This window comes from Ambystoma mexicanum, chromosome 9 (genome assembly GCF_040938575.1).
Source record: "Ambystoma mexicanum isolate Mex_15411 chromosome 9, UKY_AmexF1_1, whole genome shotgun sequence".
NCBI lineage: Eukaryota > Metazoa > Chordata > Amphibia > Caudata > Ambystomatidae > Ambystoma > Ambystoma mexicanum.
The window spans coordinates 779,511,708-779,537,714 of NC_090931.1; the positions used below are offsets into that span (position 1 = coordinate 779,511,708).

The 26,007-nt window shown below is 44.2% G+C and overlaps 1 protein-coding gene across 3 annotated transcripts in view; it reads left to right on the forward strand.

Annotated features, from left to right (window-relative positions):
- The window catches only part of SLC39A10 (solute carrier family 39 member 10), an 802,105-nt gene that overhangs the window by 539,023 nt on the left and 237,075 nt on the right, over positions 1–26,007 (forward strand). The gene's annotated exons all lie outside the window — the stretch shown is intronic.

Genomic DNA, 26,007 nt, shown 5'->3' on the forward strand with positions numbered 1-26,007 from the left:
ACATCCCATATGCAGATGCGATTAGTAGGTACGCTGGGGAAGAGGCATTTGATAAATGTGTTGATGCAATGAAGTGTGATTTGAAATGTATTTAGCACTGGATATTTATTTTGAAATATGTATCCAAAACAAATGTCAAAAGAAAATTAATGTATAAAAAAACTAAAATAGAGATACATGTGTGTGGAAAATAGAAGTTAATACCTATTATTAGTCTGTAAAACACTTTCTTAGGGAGATTTGTGAAGACATCTGTATTCAACCCAGGAATGCCCTCAACACTGATGGTACCAAAAAGAACCCACAGAAAGAAGCATGGAAATCATCTCACCCCAACCCCAGTGCATTTTGACAACTGCCTGAGAGCACTTCCTCGTAAGTTTCTATGCCCTTGACTTTCTGACATTTATTTGGCCAATGCCCTATTTATTAGTCTCTTTATCTTAAGAGTGGCATTATCGCCAGTCCTCCCCAGTACCTCGGTCTTCGTGTGGTGCTTCCCCCTTCCAGAATAGTCAGTCTTGTGTATAACATTTTTGGGCCAAGCATGGTGTAACAAACTGATGCATGGATATAACTGGGTAGCATCCTTCCACTCATTTCACACTAGAGAGTTGGCGGTCTTCTTTCGCTGTTCTTCAGATTTTACTGTGAGAAATGTCGTCTCCGACCAGACCACTGCTGGAACTTTGCTGCTTGTCTCATTCCTCCGAATTCACCCTGCTGCAGTTGAAACTACAGGTGAACTGGAGTCCAAGCTAAACTGTGATGCCCGTGAGTGATGTTGATATTCATTTGACTAACTGATACTTCACTCCCTTGGCAAAGTGTTCAAATCTCTCATTGCATGCTCTAGGTCAATCACTAGAGACTGAAGGTATTTTAGCCTTCTTTTTAACCTCAAACCCAATGACCACATCTGCTCTTTATTGCTGTTATAGGTGATCGAAAATACTTACAAGATCCAGCATGCACCTAACTCTGAAGTTAGCCTATATAGGCCCATGCACAATAACATGCAGTTTTTGTCCTTAAAACAAAGTATTTGGCAAGCAGTCCTGCTGTTTGCTCTACAAAGCCGGACCACCTGAAGTTGCAGAAGCAGCTCAAGACATTCCTTTTCTCATCTGCTTTCGCTCTCTCCCTCCCCTGCTGACCTACCTACCTGCCTGCTGCGCTTACTGGTTGCTTGGTTACCCTCAGAGTCTGACTGGGTATCAGGCTCCTACATGATCAGTCTCCCCTGCATTACCTGCCTGTCGCGTACTAGGGGCTGTAATTGTAACCTCTACAGTCCCATGCCTCCTTGCACTTACCCACAGCAATGCAGCCAGGTCTGCACTTACTCAGAGCCATGCTGCCCCGATCGCATTTTCCCTTTCCCTCTCCCCTGCACTTCTCCCATCCCCCACCCCTGCTCCTTGCGTTAATGCACTTACACAATCTGAATGACACCAGGCCTAGTAGGATTGTTTCTTATCTTCCCTCTGTACCCACTCTTGTTGCGCTTAGAAACACATGTGTACAGGTGTGTTATAAATGACATGACATGTATCAAAGTGTTTGTTCTACAGCGGGGATGGCCTGCTCTAAAAGCAAAGCTAAAGCAGTCCATCTACTTGGTCTGGTTATGGCTTTTGCTAAAGGCTTCCTCATCTTGTTTGGAAACAGGGCACATCTAAAAACAGAACCTCGTCTGCCAAGTGAAGGGAGAATCATTGTACAATGTCTCCTGGAAGAGTTACATTGGAGAACGTGTTGGCAGCACAATTGCAACAGTCTCTCTGGTTGTATGAGAAGGTTGCAGGTATACATTCTGCAACTTTGTATCCTGCATGTTGGGGTTTGATCTTGGGCCATTAAACCAAAGCTATTCTCTGCAGGTTATCTTGCAGGGATTCACAATAAGAAGACCTTTATCTTAGCAATAGGAGCTCCACAGTGCTGTTACTCGTATGCCCATTAGGCTCTTCCTACCTTCCCAACTTGTTAAGTGCCACAGATGGCCTCAAGAATACACCAACTCTTGAAGTCGGTTCAAGAATTTTTATTAGAAGAATGGTAAAGGGTCTTGCTAAGGGCGGTCCCTTGCGCTCTCATCTAGTGTGGGCCATTCCCCTCCCGCGCCCAGACTTTCCTCATCCCAGAATGGTCTCTAGAGAATAGAAACCCCTGTCTGGTGGTGATGGTCCAAGGGCAACCCCCTTTCTATCTACCTGTGGGAACAATCTATGTGGCCCCTAACCTAGTTCCCCAGTGCAGTGTAATTTAAGAAGTGTCTTACAGACACAAGGGCCCAACTTGGTACTTCTGTTTCATGCCATTGTACTCCTTTTCCCCATACTCTGTTCTGCCTTTCAATTTCTTCTACTCTCCTCCCCTTCTTCCTCCCACTCTCCTTTGTTGCTCTCTCTCTACCCCTCTAATGTTCTTTCTACTCCCACATCTTTACAACTACTCTCCAAACCACTATTAATCTCCTCTATCCACACTACAACACTCCCTTCAACACATTGCTAATCTCCACTCACATTACTGCTAGTACTACATTTCCTACTCCTCTGTTAGCCCCACTCGCCCCACTTGAAGACCTTGCACGCACACTCAATCGCAAGTACCACTTTCTCCCACCACCCAATACCTCACCTTGCACACTCCTTCAGCAAACCTCCTCTGCACCATCCCAGCTCAGTTTGGTCTCTTGGTTCTCCTCCCTTGACCTCATCCAAATATCCCATACCGACCCGTTTCCTGTTCCCATTTTTGTTCCCCCCCCCCCTCTTCCCTCTCCATTGGCTCTCTCCCTCACTTGGTTCCCCAGGCCAACCACTGGCTTTTTTTCCTACAGTGAAGGTATTACAAGTGAGCAAATGCATTAAAGGTCCTAAAGCCCTGCCCCTTTCTTGTACATGGCTCCACAGGCTCTAGGCAGCGGTGGTCCGCCGCAATCGTAGTCAATGTCCCAATTCATTTTAGAGTTTCCCAGAGTGTTGGTTATGCCAGTTTGCCAGGAGGACCACTTTTTACGGTCCTATCTCAGTTGAGGATATTGTCTCTGTGAGTCGTACATGGTGTGCGTAGTGTGACGAATCAAAGCTATTTGTCCCTTCTCCCCAAGGGGGAGCATCCCTCTTTGAGGCTAAGGGGGTGATCCTGCTCCATAAGAACCTCCCTACGGATCTGGATAAGTGCGACCTCACTGGGAGAGGCTCCCCTTTAGGGGACAAGGACTACCGTTCCCCTCAGGAACTTCTTAGACCATCCACCATAATGGCATATATGGGATTGCCAGATGTAAAGAACATTGTAACCTCCAGGGACTTCACTGATGTTAAGGATTTCAATCAGGCGACACGCACACCGTGGTCTCGGCCTAGTATGTAACGCCTAACTGAGGTGCTTGTCTCCTTATTTATGTGGGTTCAATTTTGGATGGCACACCACTCATATCACACCCCCTTTTCAAATACCCCGGGTCACAATGGACCATGAACCAGGCTGGATTGGAGTGATAGTCACAAATTGAGTATGTTTGCAATGCGCTGGGTTTGACTTTTTAGTGGAGTACATGCACAGCACAGCAGAATAGGAGCACTTTTAATTTAGGACAGATAGCACTCAAGTAGGATTTCCCCCGGCAAAGTTCCCTCAACCCACAAATAATCAATTCTGAATGGATATAAATAGAAGCAGGTGATCAGGAATAAGAAGGTTAAAACGGAATCCAAATCCGACCATCCCTCCCCACTGTTAAAAAGGACACTCGGAGATGGATGAATAGAATAATGAATGTGTGCAAAAACCTTGAAACAAATACAGTTCTTCACTTAAGCAACAATGTAAAGGTATTAACAATCGCAAGCAATAAATTAGCAAGAGCATACAGTTCGAAAAATGAATGGAAGATTTAAAACGGTTTACAATCAAAATGACACGTTGGAAACTTTGCAAATATTTTGGTTTTCCGTGTAAATTTACTAAAATGGTTTCTTTGAAAAATGGGTGAAATATTGTAAATCGTGATGCGGTTTTTAGGTAGGAGATAGATATATATCACAGGTATACTATGGAAGTGAAAGTAAGTCTCTTGTTGGTAAATTGAATGAGTTATGCCAGATCTAAGAAGGTACACTTTGAGTAAATAAAGGATAGAAAATCAGCTGTGGCAAGAATAGTTTTACTCTACACTAGAGTATTCAGGCTAGGCCACCAAGAAGGGACACAGTAAGCTCCAGAGTTGATTTGCGAGTTCAACCCCCTCGCCCCAGCGCCCACCCTGGCGGAACCAGTCCGATCACTCGAAATAGGATTCATCGCTTAGGATTTCACAAGACAAAATTACTGTAGAGATGGTGCTAGCACTAGAAATCAATGGTAGGGTTTCAAGAATGATTGACCGTTTGAACAAGGTATCAGGAAAAGGATAGGGTTACTTGGAGAGTGGGATGAGGACAAAGACAAGATAGGCTGAGGGTTTAGGTGGGGTGGCAATTGATACTCAGTCCACTTTTTAGTTTTGGATTTTGGACAGTCAACGGTTCTGGACACTACACGGCAGGGCGCCTGGCACACAGCCGGGCAGTTCTGGTTACCGGGTAGCACTTCTGGACTGGCACTTCTGGTCACTGGATAATATAGGTCATCAGGGTAGCAGGTTTGCAGCAGCATGCAGTGAGTGGCAGCAAGCCAGGCTGGATCAGGATGCCAAATGCACCACCGTTTTCCCCTTGTTAATGGCAACTGTAGAGTTTTTTTGTTTTTTTAGATTTGGAGGCCTTGCTGGGAATGGGATCAGCACTGCTTGGGTTTTGCAGTGGGCCCTGGAGTAGGATCAGCAATGCTTGGCCTTGTAGTTGTAGTGTGGATCAGGAAGATGACGGGTACAGTAACGCAGCGCAGGAAATCAGGAAGAGTGTGTGTATAGAGCCTTGTCAGGGACCCTTATTTATAGCACATAATGACATCATCAAAGTATAGGCTGGGCAGGGGTAACTAAGCACGCCCCTAAACTACTTGGATTGGGCAGGGGTGCTAGTCCCCGCCTTGCTCTCAACTGGTTGGATTTCCAAGGGAATGATGTCAGGTTTATGAGGAGTTTTACAATGTCCAAAAACTCCCACATTTTCTTTACTTAAAATCATTTTTGCCAAAAACAGACATTTATTCAATTGCAATCTCTTAGTAAATTATATAGATAGGTACATAGAATGTGCAGCACATATCCGTCCAATCCTTAAGTCTGTGTGACCTTATTTCGCCCTTCTGACACACTTTGGTAATTTTTAGCATTAAAGATTGGCCTAAAATTCCATAACTTTCTACACAGATGTGAATTATCCCAAGGCATGTGTGTACCACATTCTATGTTTGCAACATTGATACTTTTCGATTTATCCTCAATACTTTGCCCTTTCTGTCCTTAAGGTGTCAATGAGTTCTATCATGTCTCAAAAGAAAGCACAAAAAAAATCACTTTTAAAATGCAACATTTTTACAATTTTTCAAAGTCTTGCTGCAGAGATAGAAGGCTTTAAAGTATATTCTTGAAATGGTCTTTGTAACCAAATGGCAGTCTTTGTTCCTGGGTCCATTTTTTCTGATCTTCATTGCTGCCAACTGTCATTTCCTTTAGAGCATGGTGTGGGTTTCTCCCTTCTGATTGAATTTATATTGCCCCTTCACACTTCCGACTTCCTTCCCTGGGAGCTTCATTGTTTGGGCCCCAGCAGAGACAAAAGTCTGTTCAACCCCGTAATTATCAGGGAGTTGTCGATATCTGCTGAGAGCCCTCCTTTTGGTGCCACCCCTCCAAGCAGAACAACTTGCAGCTCCAGCCACCATCTTTTTAATCTTTAATTTCTGATCTTCGATCCAGAATTAAAGCAAGCCGGTTGCCTAAAATAACCCATGTTATATAGTGTCACCATCAACAAACCCCTTCATATTGTTGAAGACTGGTAGGCTTTCATTCACCAGTGTACTGTTCAAAAACACAGGCATTTGTTTTTCTTTCATTTGCAAAAGCCCATCTTTTTACACGTGGTGCAGCAGGCCTTTCCTTCTTGAATACAACTTTTCATCTCCAACAGCTTGACACACTGTCTCTTGCAGCTATAGTTATTCTCTTGAAGGCTGGAGTTGGTCTGCAGCACAGATACAGTGACACAGATATGGCTCAGCTAGTTCATCTCTCTCTGAACAGCTGAGTTTTGCATACATTTGCAAAGAAATGAATGTGTTTCCCATGTAAGTAAAAGTAAAATCCTGGTTGATTTTTTTTTTTATTTTAATTTTATTTATTTTTTATTTTTTTTATTTTAGAGCTGGTTTGACTGGAACTTGTCAATTCCAAATCATGCCTGTTTTTTCGGAGGCACAGTGAGACACAAAGGGCTTGGTAGGGCTTATTAATCACAGTGGTTTTAAGGAACAGAGGGAATTGGCGTCAAAGCCGCATTTTTTTAAAGGCGAAAAAGGTTTTATTTTCAATGGATATTTTGGCTTTTGCAGCAAAGCAACGCTGCTTTTCCCACTTTCTTCCTTTTGTTTTGTTTGAAGCAACTGGCAATCTCCTTTAATGTGCCCCCTGGTTCCATCATGCCGATGTGTGCTTGGCAGGACGGTGCAGCCACCTTTGTTGTTGCAAAATGCAGTTTTGAGCCATTGCGCACACAGGAGCCAGCGCAACCGTTTTGTGGTTGTTTCTTCAGCTTAGTCATGTGGGGCAATGCCATTGAGTGGGTCAATATATCCCACACTGAAGACAACACTAAAATATCCCAGTGTGCATAAAAAGGAGTATCTGTCTCTTTAAGGTGAGACGTACATTTACCATAGACTAGGAGGCTGGTGACGGCGAAGCACAACCAGAGAGAGAAGAGCGTATGCAAGGGAAGCACCCCTGACAAGTTGACGGCGGGAGCAGGCGGAGCCCAGGAGAGCCCCGGAGCCCACGACTTTTGTAGGAGTCTTGAACAGCAGAGGGAAACATGAGAAGCTTGTCATTTCCAAGGCGAGAACAACAAAGAAGGGGAGCCTTATCCCCTTGGTGGCATGTCCACGAAGACTTCATGGTGGGCAGTCTGCCTGTTGATTAATGTCGAAACCAGCGAGCACACAAAATCCACGAGAGACCCTGTGACTCGTAGTCTGAAGCGGTTGCGTAGAGGAAGAGAACCTGAGTGAGCGGTGAGCCCGAAAGCGTTCCCCTGCAAACACAGATGGGTAACCAGGTGAACGGGAGTACTGGGAGGCCACCAGGGCATCACTATGTAATGTGAGAAACCCCTCTCTGAGAAATGGATGGGACACTGAAAATAATGCTGTTAAAGTGGAACTGTATGAATGTAACCATGAGAATAACGAATAAGCCTAATCGAGAAGGTATAAAGGAATGGATACCAAGAGACACTCGTCCCAGGGAAAGTGACGAGTTCCGAATTATAAAGCCTGTAAACTTAAGCTGTATTGAAGTGATCCAGAGAATAGTGAATAAGCACACCCTGGGAAGAAGGGTTGGAGTCTAAATGCGATTTGACAGCGAAGAAGTGATCAAACTGAGCCACGCGAGGAAAGGGAAAGGCTCACGTTGCTGCAAAGGATGGCCAGATTAAAAAGGCCAGCGCTGCAGAGGTCATAAAGGCATATACACCTGGGATAGAGTATAAGAGAGAATTACAAAGCCTTGAGGAATAACTGTCCCCAGAGGTGAGAGCAAACCTAAGTGCATTATGAAAGAACTGCAGCAGGCCACAAAATGTGTACTCTCCACTCAGAGTTATAATTACATTAGGGCGAGTAAGGAATTGCCTGCATGTGGAGATCCAACATCCAAATGCACATGTCTGTGCGTGTTAATTGGAATATGCATTGTTCACTCAGCTATTTGACATGCCGCAGCACCCTTAAAGTGCTGTATCTGCTATATGGAGCGTCACATCTGCGTGAAAGAGCCCCTGCAACACAGCAATATCAATTGATTGGAAAGGCCCTGTAGTTCTGCATAACAGCGTAACTAAAGCACGTTATCTGTATGGGCTTTTGCTGCCCATGAAGTAGAACGAGCAAATGAGGTCATAGCAGCTTGTCTGTGAACTCTAGGTTACCATTTCAACCCATGCAAGTGCAGAGTGATGACCCCACTCCTCAACATGCAGTCTGCTGTAATGGCAAGGCTGTGCCTCTTATTGGTTGAAAGTGAGATTGGGTGCAGGGGAAATGCTTTGAAAGTATCCCAGGGAAAGGTTTATGGTAAACGGCATCGCCAAGCCAACCCACTCAGCTATGACTGCAACACTTTGTGCCCGCCAGCTCCAGTCTCCTCTGTCAGTGGTATGCTTTCCTGAAAGGCCCATCACTGTGCGGGTATGCTTTACTCCCCATAGTCTATGAAATACATTGAAAGTAGAAGCTGAGATTCAGAAGCACCGCTGGCTACGGCCTGGATCACACCCAATGTGAGTGCCTCTGGAGGATAGCTCAGGGGCAACGCGCTCGACTTGAAAGTAAGACGACGTGGAGCAACGCAGGTTCGATCCCCGGGTCCGCGCTTAGAAACCTCTGGGTATTAAGGTGTTATAAATAACCAATTACACAAATTACAAACCCGACACCGCCAGCTGTGTTTGGTGCCTCAGAACACAAAGCAATTTGTATCTCCAAACAGCTCGAAGGATTTGCTACGTACGTATGCCCGATGTATGTGGGGAGTTGGGTTGCTCTCCGTCTGTGTGCATTTGGATGTTAAAAGCCACTTTAGTGCACAAAATCCATTGATGGTCTGTCTTGCTGTCATCTAGTGACACTGCATTCTGCCTAATACAGCCACCAACCCCCTTCAAAGGTGAACAAAATGAAGGTTTTCATCATGCTGTGATCCTCTGCCACCCCACCCGCACTATAGAAGATACCTTTGGTGATTGTGCGCTTTATTGACATGACATAACTGTGGGGAAAATGCACTTTAAAAATGAACCTGTGGCAAAAGGAAAGCCAACATAATGTTATACGAACTGTGCCTGTTCTGCTGGAGAAAGGCAGAGGATCTCTCTCAAATAGTGTGGGGCAGTGTTAAAGACAGAATGGCGTTTAGGAAATGGCCACCGGTGCAACATATTTCAGCCCGCTCTGGGAGGTGGGGGCCAGCACATGGAGCTCAGAAAGCAACACGTGTTCAAGCACACCAGCAAGACAGATAGCACCCCGCACTCATGGCTTTCTTACTATGCCCAGTGTTTCTGTGCCATGATCCTGGGATTTGGGGAGAGATTTAGCAGCATCATAATGGAGAATTGTGGCATTAGAGACGCTCTTCTGCTGATTCGACTCATCACCACACAAGCAGAGCAGGGGTTTACAACCTACCGAATCTCCCAAATACAGCACATTTTCCAACCACAACTACCCCATTGCCATCCACTCGCTCTAATCTATCCCTATTGGGTACTACTGCACCCTATGATCAGTCACAGAGCCCCATGAGGTGCACGATCAACCCCCCAATCAGATGAGCAAGAAGAGCCCCCCCCCCTTTAGCCTGATTGGTTACATGTCAGCACCTCATCAAGGGGCTTTGTAGAATGTACTTTACTTTGTAGCTGGTAAGATAGATCTGTGGTTTGAATGATCGATGCTGTGATATGTGAGTGATCTAAAGGTCGCAGGTTTGAATCCCAGCACAGCCAACTCGGCGTTTCATACTTCCAAGGTCGATAAATGAGTACCAACTTTGGTTGGGTGATATTTATATTTATTTTAATTTATATATTGCTTTAATCCAAAGCACTTTACAAAAGGAACAATCAATTACAACAAGCAATACATGACAATTTAATCAAACCAGAAAGCTGTACAAAGAACTTTGTATGTATGTTCTATGTAAAGTGCTTAGGCTTAAGCGCTATATAAATAACTCCTCATTATCATTACCACCTTTGTCCAGAAAGTGACACAAGACTATCTGAAGTTATTTTACTCACGAGAACTACTATGAAATACACATCGACATTGCCATAAGAGAACACCCAGAAGGAAAAGGCATTTTTCTAGTATAATTTAAGTTAGTCAAATAGTGGTAGGGTCAGTTAGAACTAGTTTGGACGGAGGATATCTTCATTTCAGAGTTCCTGACGAGCACCTACAGTTATTTATATATGCAGGGGAAACCCCTATAGTGATAGGGAAAGAGAAGCCTTATTGTTATTGGTTGAATAAACCACATTCAAAATGTCCAGGTGTCTGCTTCCTTCTTCTGACCTGCCACAAACGATTACTGTGACTTTGAGTGGACCGGTCCGCTTACTTGCTGGAGTTATGCACTTTTTCTCTTCCAGTCAGGTTATTCTCTCTTTCGTTCACTGCTAGGCATGCTGGATGTTTAACCCCTATGGGCTTGGAAATGCAAGAAATATCAGTGGAGCCAAAGAAAATTAAATTGGGCCCCCGAAAATCAAAAAGAATAGAAACCCCACCAGTTACCGGCCGATCGCTCTTCTCGATCCAATAGGAAAGCTGTTTGGGTCCTTACTACTAAATCACTTCACAGCCTGGGCGAAAGAAGCCCCCTGTCAGGACAATTTACAAACCGGCTTCAAAAAGAACTTGGGTACAAACGCCAACATACTAATACTGAGTACCTTGAAAAGCAAAACCATGGAGGGACGCCCACCCCTATACATCGCCTTTGTTGATTTAACACAGGCTTTTGACAAGGTGGATCGGGAAAGACTATGGAAGAAACTGGCCAAATGGAAATGTCCCCCAGGCATACTCAACCCCATCAAAGCCCTACATGCCAACACCTCTATGCGGGTTCGCCTGAATCAACAAGGTCTATTAACAGAAGAAATAACAACAGCCAGAGGGGTCAAACAGGGCTGCCCCCTGGCTCCAGCCCTGTTTTGGTCCTATCTAGGTGATTTCCAAGACACAGAAAAAGAGATCCGAGCCTTCCCTCCTAAACTTGGAGGTGCCCAGATTAGTCGTCTCCTATACGCTGACGATCTAATCCTTCTGGACAATACCCCAATAGGCCTACAACGCCAACTCACAAACTTACAACATTATATGACGGTAAACAATCTGGAAATCAACCAAGCAAAAACCAAAACGATGGTTATAGAGAAATCTGTAAAAAAGAAACCCACCCCACCTCTAAAACTAGGCTCAACAACAGTCGAGAAAGTTCCGAGTTTTAAATATTTAGGGGTCATCTTAGACAGCTCACAAAGAGACAACGCGATGAAAGAGGCATTACAGGGAAAAACCACAAAACTAGCTACACAAGGAAAAGCCATCGATATCAAATTCGGAAGATTCTCAATCATACCAGTACGAGACTTCTAAAAAACGAAAGTCATACCATCTTTGACATACGGCGCCGACGCAATGCCGAGCCTCCCACAAGACCTGTGGCAAAACCTGGAAGCAACTTTTTGGAGAACAGTCCTAAGTCTCCCTAAATCCACGCCAATAATATTGATTAGACGTGAACTTACTCTTTCATCACTAAAATCAACTATTGACTGTAACAGTGTCCTGCTCTACCGGAAGTGCATCCAGAAAGACGCTCCATACGCCTACAAGTTGATAGGTGAAGAACTTCGCCTTGGAACTTGCCAAATGCTCACTTGTTGGGAAACTAAAATCCTATCCATCTTAGCTACAGTCGCTTGCAGTACGGAGGACCTCATTTGTAATCCAGTCAGAGTCACCAAAAAAATCAAGGAACTGGACTGGATAACCACCACCGAATCTGCAACACGATACAAACTTACAAACCATCTTCCAGTTTTCTGCAAGAAACTTGACTCCGTCCAACCATACCTGAAATTATTTCCAAATAGGGCCGCGAGAAACTACTATTTAAGAATCCGACTCAACCTCTTGGAAACAAACGAGATCCTAGCGACCAGACACCTATCTTCTTCCAGTAGCTGCCGGGTCTGTAAATCCACCACGGCAAAGGAAACAATACGCCACCTTCTTCTGGTTTGCCCGACAACGACGGACATCCGCCGCACTTACCTGAAAGAAATTTTTACAAACTTCACTCTGCAAGATGAAGAATCGTGCTGGAATAAACTGATAGACGGTGATAAACAGTCATGGCAGCTTGCAACAACAAACATCATGACTTACATCTTCAACGTACTTCTTCCGCTACAGGCCTCACGACAAGCTTTACCACCATGACTACTAAACACGCAGGACACCGCGTTTTCTTTCTCTTTTTCTTCTTTTTCTGTTCGTAGACGTTTTCGACGATCAGGAACTTTTAAGCACAACCACCTGGAAACTTTTGTTAAAAAAATCTTTTAGATTAAAAAAAAAAAAAAAAAAGAATAGAAACACGGATACAAATCACTTCTTGAAAAAGTTGAAACTACCAGAAAATTAGTTGCTCCCCCCTCCAAATTCTGTTACACCTAACCAAACAGTTGGGAGCCAGACAGATATGCCAACTCAGCCTATGAATATGCTACAATCTTCTTGAGAGGCAAACTTCGGAGAGACACTCCAACTGTATCTGAAGGGGACGTTTTACCAACCACTGCTGATGGCCAAGTGGCAACTACCTTAAATGGTCAGTCTCCTCTGACAATTCAGCCTATAACGGTAAACATTCCAAAAGAGATGAGACAAACTCAGGAAGTGCAAAGTAAGATTGTTGAAGGCCTGGAAGCTGCGGGGAGGGTTTTGCCTATAATTCTGAGGTGGATGTGCATGCGCTTTGTGGTTGCACAAAAGCTGCCTGGAGCGCCCTATATGGAATATAGAATATCTTTGGGTACAGTTTGTAAGGACTCGTGGAAGGTCTACATTTGTAGAACAGAGGTGTCCAATCCTAGGCCTAGCCATCTAAATAAATCTATGATTTTGGCATTCATGAACAAAATCCCGACCTTATGCTTTTTTACCACAGCGGACATTGATTACATCAAATTTCCTTTTATACCCTCATCGGATGTGGTGGAGCTGGGCCTGAAGTCTAGAATGGGGATGGATGCAGTTTGGAGACCTGGTTTGGAATGGAGAAAGAGAGACTTTGAAGTGTATACGGACCTGCCAGCAAGTGCACAATCCTTGCCGGACATGCCATTGAGACGAGAGTTTGAACAATCTGGCCCATTACCCCTAAAAGAGTTGATCCGGCCCCTGACGTGTGGTCAGTGTTACCGGAGATTGTCTCCCAGGTTTTCCTTAACTTGTGCTTACCAGGGAGGCATCTCTAATAAAAGTCTACAATCACTTTCCAAAAAGTGTTTTCTCTCAGATTGGATTGGCAGGTGAAGTATACATAGTGAAAGACTCCATTGCCTTGCTGAATTGGAATACAAGGGGTCAAATATCTTTCAGAATGGACACGAGAGGAGTTTAGATCTTTAAATCTTTTGATTTTATTGTTTTACAGGAAACTTGGCTACAGGATACTTTTGGGTTCCATGGTTTCTCAGTCTTTCAACAACTGGCAGTGGGTGAGGGGGTGGGTCGTCCATCGGGGGGTATGAGTATTGCATGTAGGAATGAGGTTTTCTCCCAATCTGTTCTATTGTCAAATGTGGTTCTGGGTATCCTGGCTGTAAGGGTGGATTCCAGTATTGAGAATGGTAATCTCAAATCGATTGTGGTGAACATATACTGGAACCTGGTACCAGGATCTTTGATCCCTAAACTACCCTCGAGCAATGGGATTCCTAGTTTTTTTTTAATTTTTTTACTGAGTTGGGACCTCTGAATGGCCAACGGTTTGATGGAGGGAGATATTCCCCCCCCCCCCCACTCCAAGTTGCCGTAGGGAGACCAGTGTCTCTGCAATTATCTGTTTTTGTCCAGGCCACTTTTTAACTGTTGCTCTCACTTTACTATTGCAAATGGGTCCCCCAGTGATCATGATGTATTGGAAGCGGTTCTTAGGTTAAAGCCAGTGGGAGTGACCCAACGATATGATGAAAATCTGTCTGTGAGTAAGGGGGGGTGAGGGGGAATAGAGCCTTGAGATTCAAAAACAGTGGTCGGGTGCTAATAGAATCCATGTTAGAGGGTGAATTGGCAAACAATTGTCAACCCAATGTGTTTGTCGATTTTCTTTGGGACATCTATCCCCCGCATAATGCGCTGGCTCCTGTCCCAGTTAAATGCCCGCACCAGTTTGATAACAAACCTGGGAAAAGAAAAGAGAGATGAGGCAAGCAATTAGAAAGTCTAGGCGGGGGCGGGGGGACACTGAGATTAAAGCTATAACAAATATCTAAAGGAACTGGTGTAGAGCCCACCAGTTACAACGTTCACAACTCAAAGGAGAAATCATGATGACGTTAGTTTGCCAAAATAACTAATTTTTGGTCTTTAGTGGGATCCTTTGATAAGCCGCATATTTCTGCACAGGACGGAATGATTCAAGAACAGGTTTGGATCAAAAATTTCTCTGGGCCTATGGGTGTGTCCCATCAACGAAACAGAACATTGAGAATGATATGAAGTGGGCTTTGCTTTAGGCGGAAGATGATATAGAGGGGTTAATAATGAAGTCTTCCTCCTCCAGAGCTCTGGATCCCAGTGGTCTGAGCAATATGATTCTTAAGGCTGACCCAGACACTTGGGCCAGGGTTCTGCCTGCCTTATTTAAAGGCATCATAATTTATAAACAAATTCCCAGTTCCTGGAGGAGGGCGGTTTTCATACCTATTTTTAAGAAAGGAGACTGACTGGACCATATAAACTACCGCCCAATATCGTTACTGACTGTCAATGGGAACATTTTTGCAGGGTTAGTTCTCAGAGATTTCGAAAATTTGGGCGAAATCAGAAGGCATAATCCTAAAATACCAAACAGGCTTTAGGATGGGTCTGTCAACATCTCTAAATGGGCTGGTTCTAAATGCAGTCAGTAGTGAAGCGGTTTCTAGGGGCGGTCAACTTTTGTTTGGGGCATGGATTGACCTGTCCCAGGCTTTTGACACAATCAATCGGGACCGTCTCTTGGCGAAACTGAGATAATCCCTGAATCCCTATTCAAACTGCACCAATACACTGATATGCAGGTTAGACTGGAGAGATCAGGTAACCTTTCTAAATCAATCACAATATCCAGGGGTGTTTGACAGGATTGCTTGCTAGCCCCACTTTTGTTTCTCTTCTATCTGGCTGATTTGGTAAAATGGTTACGGCAATCGGCTTTGGCCAGCCCGAAACTTGGTTCTATCACCGTTAGTTGGCTGGACTAAGCCGACGATATTGTGTTATTGGACAGAACCTCAGTTGGCCTGTAGATGTTGCTCGTAGCATTTCAATTGTATGCCGAGGTGAATAGCTTGAAGTTAAATCCAGAGAAATATAGAATTATTATTTTTAAACATCGTAGGAAGATGATTAAGCCTTTCAACTGGTATTTGGATAATCAAAGAGTTCCTTTGGTGAGCGATATAAAGTACCTGGGCTCGGTGTTGGAGAATTCCCGAATAAGGGTCTTTCTACCTCCAGGCTGGACGCTAAGATTTTGCAATCAGGGTCCCAGATGAAAAGAATTCTTAACGAATGCGGCAAGTTCTCTATGATTCCGTTAATCAAGTATTATATTGGGAAGATTATCCTGGCTTTCATTTATGGCCTATAGACTAATACCCAATCGTATTAACCTCGATTGGGAGAGGCTAGAGGGAAATCTGTGGAGGCGTGTTTTGAGTCTGCCTAATTATGTGCCTGTAGCATGCCTGAGATAGGAGCTGCGTCTTAAATCGCTAAGAGCTTCCCTTGAATGGAGTTGGATCTCTCAGTACAGGTTGAGTCTCTCCCCACTTTATGAAGATCTCTTGGAAACATTGAGGGGTTTGTCTAATCAATATCTGAATAATTTGAAAAAGGTATGTGTAAACATTTTAGACAAAGCAGTTTGTACAGAAGCTATTTTGATCCTATATCCTGATGATGCTAAAGAGTTAATTAAAAGAATGGACTGGATAAGAACAATTGACCAAATGAGAAAATCCTTCTTGTGCCCTTCCTTGACACCAGTTGACAAATATAGCATTTCCCGATTCAACTATGCAAGGCAAATTTAAATCTATTACCAACTATGGAGATTAAGAATATTAGAGATCCCATTGGGACTCAAGTTCGGATTGCCAAAAATGTGGGGGTTCAGTTACTCAGACCCTGAGACATCTCTTGAGTGACAGTCCCGGGACTTGGGAGATCAGGGCCCTAAGGTTGGAGCGTTTCACTCACCGGGGGTGGTGGTTGGAAACATCTTTTCTGGAACAGATTGGCCTCCGGAAATGAGGTCTTTTTAACATCAGTAGTTGTAGAATTATTGAGAGAGAGTGGAATCTGTTGACATCGACTAACCAATAGACTTCATTTGCCTATGTTTCTTATTTCGTTTGATTTTGGGGTTTTGTTTTATCCCATGTTTTGTCTTGTCTTAACTTTGCAATTTTGGTATTTCTCTTTTAATATTTTGAGTCGATATTGGTCTTTAGAAGTCGTTTTGTTTTTGCTGTTTTTTATGAATTTTGACTGTACTGTACATATTAAGGTGTTTTATGAAAAGTCAAGTTTTAACTTTTTTTGTTTTGACTGTATCACAATAAAATTAAAATAAATAAAACAAAAGGAACTTCCTTGCAGCAAATGCCCATTGGAGCAGACATGACTGACGTGGTGTTGCTGGACATATCCCCGGATAGACATAAGAGCCACCCCTATTTAAAGGCATCTTATCTTAAATGAGACGTACAAGAACGGTTTGGACTTTCCATTTGATGGAAAGACTTTCTTTGCTCCCATTGTAGATGACGTTGTGCAGCAATATGTGATATACATCGTGCATTTCTGCTTTGGCAAAGACATATGGGCCCCACCCCCATTACTCAGAAGCCTTCAAAGATTTTCTATCTAGACAACCTGTCCAGCCAAGTTTGTTAGTGCCTCAGAAAGAGTCTTTACACTAAAAACAAGTCCGCATGCGTACGTTTGGCCGACCAGGCCAAACCCTCTGCCTGACACCAAATCGAGACACCTATTATTCTTAATCCCTTTGCTTCACCAGAAGGGTTTGACTGTGCCAGCGCTTCCATCAATGGTGAAAGATCGCAAAAGAAACACAAAGGAAGGCAATTTTCTCTATCTTATGGGGGACATATAGGGATCGAGAGAAATATGACGCATTTCATGTTTGTATAACCATAATCGTGAAAAAAGATTTTTAATTAATATATAAAATGGAGAAGCAAGCATAAATCAAGACATTATCACAGACCTTACCTAAATGGATAAGTGAAACTTATTTCTGATGGGTTGAAGAGTTGTTGAACATCTAAAAGTACAGCCAATCATTGCATCGTTTTTGTTATCAAACAAACGGAAGACCGTTTTTCAGAGAAGTATGCAATGAAGAATGTTATGGTGATTTATACTTCACACTTTTCTCACACGGGCTAAGCCCACTGTGGGGTACTAGACCGTTCTACTTAGTGGGAATGTGTATATTAGATAAACCAAATGAAGGTCCATATGTAAATGTCACTAATACAATCCTCATCTCACTCTCGGAAGGTCCTTTTAACAAATAATGGCCCTCAAAGTTATCAAGCTTTTACTTCATTTTAAAAAAACTCAAATTTTATTATACAATTCATAAATGCAATAGTATGGCCACACTATACTTTAATGTAGAAAATGTTAAAAACATACATCAATTTTACACACCAAATGGTACAAAAATGAGTATAAGAATGATACAGTAATGTGTGCTTTGAAGTGTACCCAGCAGCCTCTCTGAGAAAGCTGAATCTAGAATTGGTCCAACTTGCATTTAGAAACGTACCCAACGGCATTTAGAAGTGTACCCAATTCCATTTAGAAGCTGCGCCCAATAGCCTCTCTGTGAAAGTTGAATTTAGAACTGTTCCCGCATCTAGATCTGTACCCTATACCCTCCCTTAGAAAGTTGAATTTAGAATTGCTCCCACCTACAATTAGAAGTGCACCCAATCACATTTAGAAGTCACGCCCAAGAGCCTCTCTGTGAAAGTCGAACTTAGAATCGTCTCCCACCTGCATTTAGAAGTGAACCCAATTGCACACCAATCATGAGCGCACCAACTCCACCAATGCCCGTCAGAAACTACTCCCATGAACCTCCTCCACTCTCCGATCTGCCCTCCCTCGCCCCCCCGCTCCCAAGACAACCCACCCTCCTCCACAATCCCTGCCAGCACCCTCTCCAAACACCAAGCCAGGGGGGCACGATGGCGTGCCACCCACCCCAAGACCACTCATCTCCTGAACCCCACTGCCGACCCGCCAGCACTGCCCATGCCCGCTCTCCCCACTACCACACCCCACCCTGCAACCATCCACCCCCCGCCTCGCCATCATACACCTGCCACCAGGAATCCTTTAGTCCAATATCACCAGAACAATTTCTCAAACTTCTATCTGCCCGCAAACCATCTGGATCCCCTCTGGACCCCTGCCCAGCCCCAACCCTTAAAGAAATCTTTGCCTCCACCTGCGCAGGAGAACACGCAAGATCTATCATAAATGCCTCCCTTTCCTCCGGTATTTTTCCCGAAGCATTCAAAATGGTACACGTCAAACCTCTAATTAAAAAACCCTCGCTCGACCCTCTCGAGCCCAAAAACTACCGCCCAATCTCAAACACCAGATTCCTCGCCAAACTCATTGACCAAACCGCCTACTCCCAACTAAACGCCTTTGTTGAAGCCAACAATCTCCTTGACCCCGCCCAATCGGGTTTCAGAACACGTCATGGAACTGAAACCACCTTAACCTCGATCTGGGACGACCTTAAAATGACAGCAGACTCCGCGGGATGTGCCGCTCTAATCCTTCTTGACCTATCCGCTGCCTTTGACACGATCAATCACTCGATACTCCTAGACCGCCTCCACTCGCTAGGAATTCGTGGAACCGCTCTTAAATGGATAGCTTCATTCCTCAAAGACAGGCACCAAATAACGACACTCTCCAGCTTTACCTCCCAAGCCCGACCAGTCAACACGGGAGTCCCTCAAGGAGCATGTCTATCCGCCCTCCTATTCAATCTCTATCTGATCACCCTCGTTCACACAACATCCTATGTTACAACTACGCCAACGACACTCAACTAATTCTAAAATTCCTGAACTCGAAACCCAACTCCCAACCCAACCTGGCATCCTGCCTTGTAAACATAGAGCGCTGGATGACCCAAAGCCACCTCTTGTTAAACCCCTCCAAAACAGAAATCATGGTTTGCGGCAACTCCGACCTTCTTCCGCACCCACTACCCTGGTCCCCCGCCATGGGCAACTTACCTACACCCTCCAAAACAGTAAAAAATCTTGGATGCACCCTAGACTCCGACCTAACACTCTCGCGCCAAGTCAACAACGTCTCAAAGTCCTGCCACCATCACCTTAAAAACCTAAGGCGCGTCTTTCCATACCTCTCATTTCCCAACAGAGTCTCCGCTGTCCAATCAATCGTTATATCCAGACTGGACTACGGAAACCCCCTTTACCTCGGAATCCATACCTACCAACTGAATAAACTCCAAAGAGCACAAAACGCAGCGGCCAAATTACTACTTGCGCTCAGTCCAAGAGACCACATATCCCCAGCCCTTAAAACACTGCACTGGCTTCCTGTAGCCCGTAGGGTAGCTTTCAAAACCTTATGCCTCTCGCATCGAGCACTGCATAAAACTGGACCGCAATATCTTCAAGACAAACTAATACCTTATCATCCCACTCGCACCCTAAGATCAAGCTCAGCCGGCCTCTTAGTAATTCCCAAGACAAACTCAGTCAGGCTAGGCGGATCATCATTCTCTGCCCTGGCTCCAACCCTGTGGAACTCACTCCCACCCCACATCCGCTTAACTGAAGAGTTAACGTCCTTCCGCAAACTACTGAAAACCTGGCTCTTCCCATAAAACCAATCGAGCATCATCACAATAATACCGACCCATCAAACTACCTGAAGCGAGAATGACAGCTAAATAAACTCGAATGTAAACTAGAAAGACAAGCAGGCTTAAACGAGTAAAGTAGATCAAAACAATGAAACAGAAAATACTAATAAATCATTGAGAAACTCAGGAAATCTGAACCGATCAAAACGACATAATGAATGAGAAGGGAATACAGTGAATGACATAAATGACACCGTTAGAATGGATGAAGCGTACAGAACAGACAATTACACTAAACGGAAGCATGTGGATGTGACTGGAGAGCAGATGTGTTGTGGAAAGCGGTTGAGTGTGGAAAGCGGTTGAGTGTGGAAAGCGGTTGAGTGTGGAAAGCGGTTGAGTGTGGGAGCGAATGAGAGCGGATGAGTGTGGAGAGCGGATGAGTGTGGAGAGCGGATGAGTGTGGAGAGCGGAGAGCGGATGAGAGCAGATGAGAGCGGATGAGAGCGAGAGCGTAGTGCAGATGAGAGCAAGAGCGTAGTGCAGATGAGAGCGGAAAGCGGGTGAGTGTAGAGAGCGGGCGAGTGTGGTGAGTGTGGTAAGCGGGCGAGTGTGGTGAGTGTGGTTGAGCGGGTGAGTGTGGTTGAGCGGGTGAGTGTGGTTGAGCGGGTGAGTGTGGTTGAGCGGATGAGTGTGGGGAGCGGATGAGTGTGGGGAGCGGATGAGTGTGGGGAGTGCGGAGAGTGCATGAGTGTGGAGAGCGCATGAGTGTGTGTGAGCGGATGAGCGCGGTTGAGTGCGGAGTATGGTTGAGTGCGGAAAACGGTTTAGTGTATAGAGCGGCTTATTATGAGGAACCGAAAAGAGCGGAGGACTGTGGGGAGCGGAGAAATGTGGAGAGCGGAGGACTATGGAGAGCGGAGGACTATGGAGAGCGGATAAGTATGGAGATCGGGTGAGAGTGGAGATCGGGTGAGTGTGCGGAGAGCGGTTTGAGAGTGGAGAGCGGATGACTTTGAGAGCGGATGAGTGTGGGGAACGCATGAGTGTGGGGAGCGCATGAGTGTGGGGAGCGCACGACTGATTATGGACTGAACGAGTGTCCTACCTCGACCAGTATGTAGACTGGACGAGTGGATAAACTACACGAGCATATAGTCTCGACAAGTGTCTAGACCTGACGAAGTGTGCGGTCTGGACGAGGGTGCGAACCAAACGTAGGGTGCAGACTGGACGAATGTGTGGAGCGGTCGAGTATGAGGAACGGACGATTATGTGCAACGGACGATACTTAACATGCCTTGGAATGAAGGAAACTCTTGAAAACATACATCACGCCACACCCCACGCTTACTCTCTCCCTTACACCTCCACTCATCTAGAACACAGAGATACTATGACACCATTCGGTATAACTGTTCTCATATCTACATCTCCCGCTTACTCCACATCACTCTAAGTAAACATTGCTGGTTTCTCACCACCCAGCCAGGCGTTCTTCTCAGGCCTAACGCAGCCACACTCGTTCCGGATAAAGCCGACCAGAGCGAACACATACTCCTGATCTCTCAACCACCACACCTACAGCTAAGAAGCAGCTACCACTTGTTTTCACACCAGCTGCACACATACATGGTGCGCACACGCACTTTTTGACTCCCCCCTACTCTCTCTACTGACCTGAACTTCGGTTCCCAAGGGCGTTCAACCTACCAGCGCCTTCAGACCATACCAATGGTATATAAGGCGCTATATAAGGCGCTATATAAATGCAAAATAACATAACATAACATAAAATTAAATCTCAAGTGGTTGTGACCGGATTCCTCATAGTGTTGGTAATCTAAACTTCTATATCGCATGTTTCTCTTAGCCCAATTTATATGCGTTTCTTTTCTCTGTGGCTTGACTCTGCCAGACATTCATCAGGGGCAGAATTATGTGTATCTTTAAGTGGCTTGGGATACATTCCACTCTTCTTTCTCGGTTATCTTCTTAAGGATCCCTGCCTGGTGTAGCTGCTTCTTAATGCTTTCAACCAATGTGCAACCATCAGAGTTGCTCTAGCTGTTTCTCATGTGCCAGCTTCTCCTCATTCGCCTCAGCGTACTCACTGGTGGGCGGTTATTCTTCTTCTGATATTCTGTCCTTCAAGAAAAGCCCTCAACTGAGGAGTAACCACTGCCTCCAATACCTTCATAAGGAAGGGTAGCAGCGAGATAGAGTGATAATTTGCCAGGACTGAAGCATCCAAGGATGGCTTTTTCAATAGAGGTATTACCAAGGCCTCTTTTAATTTCTTGGGAATTTGACCCCAGGCCAGAGATTAATTCACTACTTCAGCCAACTTCGGAAAGAAATCCTCAGGCGCCAACTTTAATAGATGCAAGATGGATAGGATTGAAGTTGTTTTCTTTTGTTGATGCTTGCAGAACCAGGAAAAAAGGTGTTTGTGCGTGCCAACTTTCTGGGTGTGCTTTTTTGTGTGCACTTGGCTTATGTCCTAAGGGGTAGCGTCTAGTGTCTGGGTTGTTTTCAACTGTTTGATCGTGTGGCATGGTTAGCATTGGGTGTGTGGTTTGTCTGTTTTTGTGTGTCATTTTGCTGGCCCTTTGTGCATGTTTAGTACGTGAGTGTATGTGAGAGGTATGCAGGTGTGGAAAAGAGATGGGGGTTAGTTAGTTGGTTTCTGTTTGGCTCTGGGTGTTTTATTGTTGATTCTTCTATCAGTATTTGCCCATGTTTGCTTTGGTCCCGAGTATGGTTTGTGGAGGTGCATGTTTTTATGCTTGTCTCGATGAGTTGATGAGCCAGGTTTTCAGTTGTTTTCTGAAAGTTAGGTGCTCTTCCGTTATGAATTCTGCGACACCAGCAAATAAGTGTAAATCGGTTTTAAAGAAAAGTAATTGAATTACAGAAAGGTCAATGGAAAGGAATGATGTGCAGGATTTAAAAAATGTATTTTTGACTCAAGCCACTTGACTTTCAGCTAACTGGGTCATTGTAGGAGTATATATATGCCCAGCCTTCATCAAATGGAATGTTAGGTAGCGGCAGGGTTGTGCCTTTTAGCAGGAATTATGTAGATGAAGTCTCTGTCAATGGAAATTTAAAAAATAATGTCATGGAGATATATAATTGTGCCTGTTGGATGCACACAATATAATTGGTATATCAGGGTTACCTTTTGTGAAGATCTAATTAAGAGGGGGAGTTCCATGGTGATATTTCGCAAGCGCCAATCGATGGAGTAATTATGTAGCAATAGCCACACTCCCTAAAGGGGGAGCTCACATTCTGTATGTGAAAAGGCATAGACAATGTGCCAAAAAACATAAGGTCATTAGTTAATCACTTAGGAAAATATTGTTGTTGATTATCGATTGTTGTAAACTTGGTTTACCGCTGGATGGAGGTATACTGTACCAGTTAGTGTTTATATTGTGTAGTTCAGCTCAAGTAATGTTTGTTATTTTGTTGCCTGTATGGAACATAGGCATGAGAAAATGATCTATTATGCGTACCGAATCAAAGTGGTTTTTGATTGTTTCAACACTTGCAATAGTGTGTTGACAAATCTATAAGAACCAAGAGTTTTAGAGGATAGCGTGGTGTAAGTCCATGAAGATGTTACCTGTCAGTGGTAAAGGGTTCGATGTTTGGGGTGTGTTGTGTCTCTCGGCGCAATTCAGAGACTGCGCTTCGCATCTCTCATAATGTCTTTAAGATTTAGAAACCGTCTCTAGATGTGATCCCAATAGTACCGGGTCCCCAAAAATTAAAGGGGCATAGTTGCAAACCTTCTACATGGGGAAAGATTCAGACATCTTGGAGTTGTTATTGAAGGGGGATTGGACACCTATTTTCATATCCACATCAAGGCAGAACTTGAGTTTTTTAATGGGAGGGACGGCATTATCAATACAAATGTCTTCTCTTCATTCTGAATAATGGCCCAAGGATATTTCCCAAGGACCATGCAGTGGCTGCATCTGAATACCAGGGTTCAGGGCGATTGGTTGGTATCCCTATCTGGATGGCTGGCTGTTCAGAGCACCTGCCAGAAGCCTGCATTTAAAGATTGTCCAGTAGGCGTGCAATAGCCTGTTGATGCTACATTTCTCAGTTATTCAGAAAAATTGTATTTGGTTCTGGTGCAGAGGATGGAGTTGCTCTGGAGAATTCTGGACACTTTGTTGGGGATGGCATTTCTAGCCCCGGATTTGTCACTTTCAAAGAAAATGTTCAAAATGTTCTACTCATTAACCTTGATTTAGACAATTTGGTCCTACAGGTATCTGTGGCTCATTGCCTCTTGTATTCATTTAGAGCCTTTTGCAAGACTCAAGATGTCCTGTCAGTGGGTCCAGCATCAGGCCTTCAAACACAAACTGTTTGGATTTTGTCCTAGGCTCTTTTGTGGTCTCCCGGGGGGCAGCTTGCCCACTGCGGTACCCTGCCTCAGATTTCATTCATTCATAAATGCTTTATTTGGTAACTGTTGTGGGCATGCAATACAGAACATACAAAACATCCAAGTTAAATCCATACAAAAAGGAACAAATTGTACATTGGCATAGTTTAAAAGAATATACAATAACAATTATAATCATCAGAGGTAAACTTTACTGATCTTACTGTTTACTGTCTCATTATCTACTTCTCCAGAACCATGCATTGTACAGAAAGTGTGCTACTGCAAGTATAATATCCAGATGTCATATGAACTTGCATAATTATTCAGCGCGCTTTTGGGTCCTAATCCCATGATTATTGAGGCTGGATTGTAAATGTATTTGACGTAAATCCCTCTATCTTGTTTTTTTAGATGGCGGGGGGTTGGAGGGGCTTGTTGGGTGATTTATAGTAGTGGGGTTACCTATAAACCAGAGAGACCCAAGACATAACACTTTCCTCTCATGTTTTCTATCATGCTAGTGAGGCGATCATGCCTAATGACATCAAGGAGTGTATCCTTCAATTTCTCAAAGCATGCGTTCACCCAGTTTCAGCAGAAGCATATGCTTGATACTCGCTAGGTCAAATTCAAGAAAACTAAAGGTGCCCATTTGAGAAGCCCCATTTCTTCATTTCGAAAAATATATTCTGTTAACATTTCAATCATCTTGCAATGCCCCCCACTCCTCCACTCCATAAATTAAAGCCCTGGAAAGGTAGAGTCAGGATTGTATTTCTGTAGAGATGTGCAGAAATGGACAGGAAAAGAGTATCCCTGTCCTAAAATTGTGGTCCTAAACTAGGAACCTTCAGGTGTGTCATAGTGGTTCACACAAGGCAGTTCATACAGAAGAGGCAGTAAGACGTATGTAGTCAATTACCTTAGCAATGAGCTTTCTGACGGAACATCCTTTGGCCTTGTGGGCTTGGTTTTACAGCCCTATTTTCAGACCTGTACAATTGCGCTCCTCCCACCCACGTAATACAATCCTCAGCCTTCAGCAGATTTTAAGATCACTTGTAGGAATAACTAATCTGGTGTTTGACACTCGTGTGATCACCATCCCGCAGGAAAACCCACCTTATTTTTTGAAATCTCATTGGGCTTACCCACAGTGTGGTAGAGACCAACGTCACAGCCCTGTACATGCCAACCATCAAACCCTTCACCATGTCACCTCCTCAAATGTGGCTGAAGATCTATTTTGCCCAGAACTCATATTTGACCAGGGGCCTTTGAGAAATAGAATACTGTTGGCTATGACAGCAGCTTGCATTTTGTACACTTCAGTGGTTGGTTCAATAGCCCTGATATCATTGCTTTTTATAAAACGAAGTACAGTAGCGGTGCAGTGTTTCAGTGTTAGTTTTTGTTTTCTCTTTGCCCCAGTCGCCTGCATAGGTGAATCAGATTCCCAAATATTCAATGAATTCAACTTCTTTGATTCTGCCATCGCCTACTGACATTCAGTTTTTTCTGCTGTTGCCTTCCCAAAGTACAAGCCATATATTTACTTTTATATGAAATCATTTCCAGACTTTTATTAATGCAAAACTCAAACGTTTCTAATTGCTTTTCCAAACTACTTGTGGTTTTTGAAATTGGTACTTCATCTGCAAAAAATGCCAAT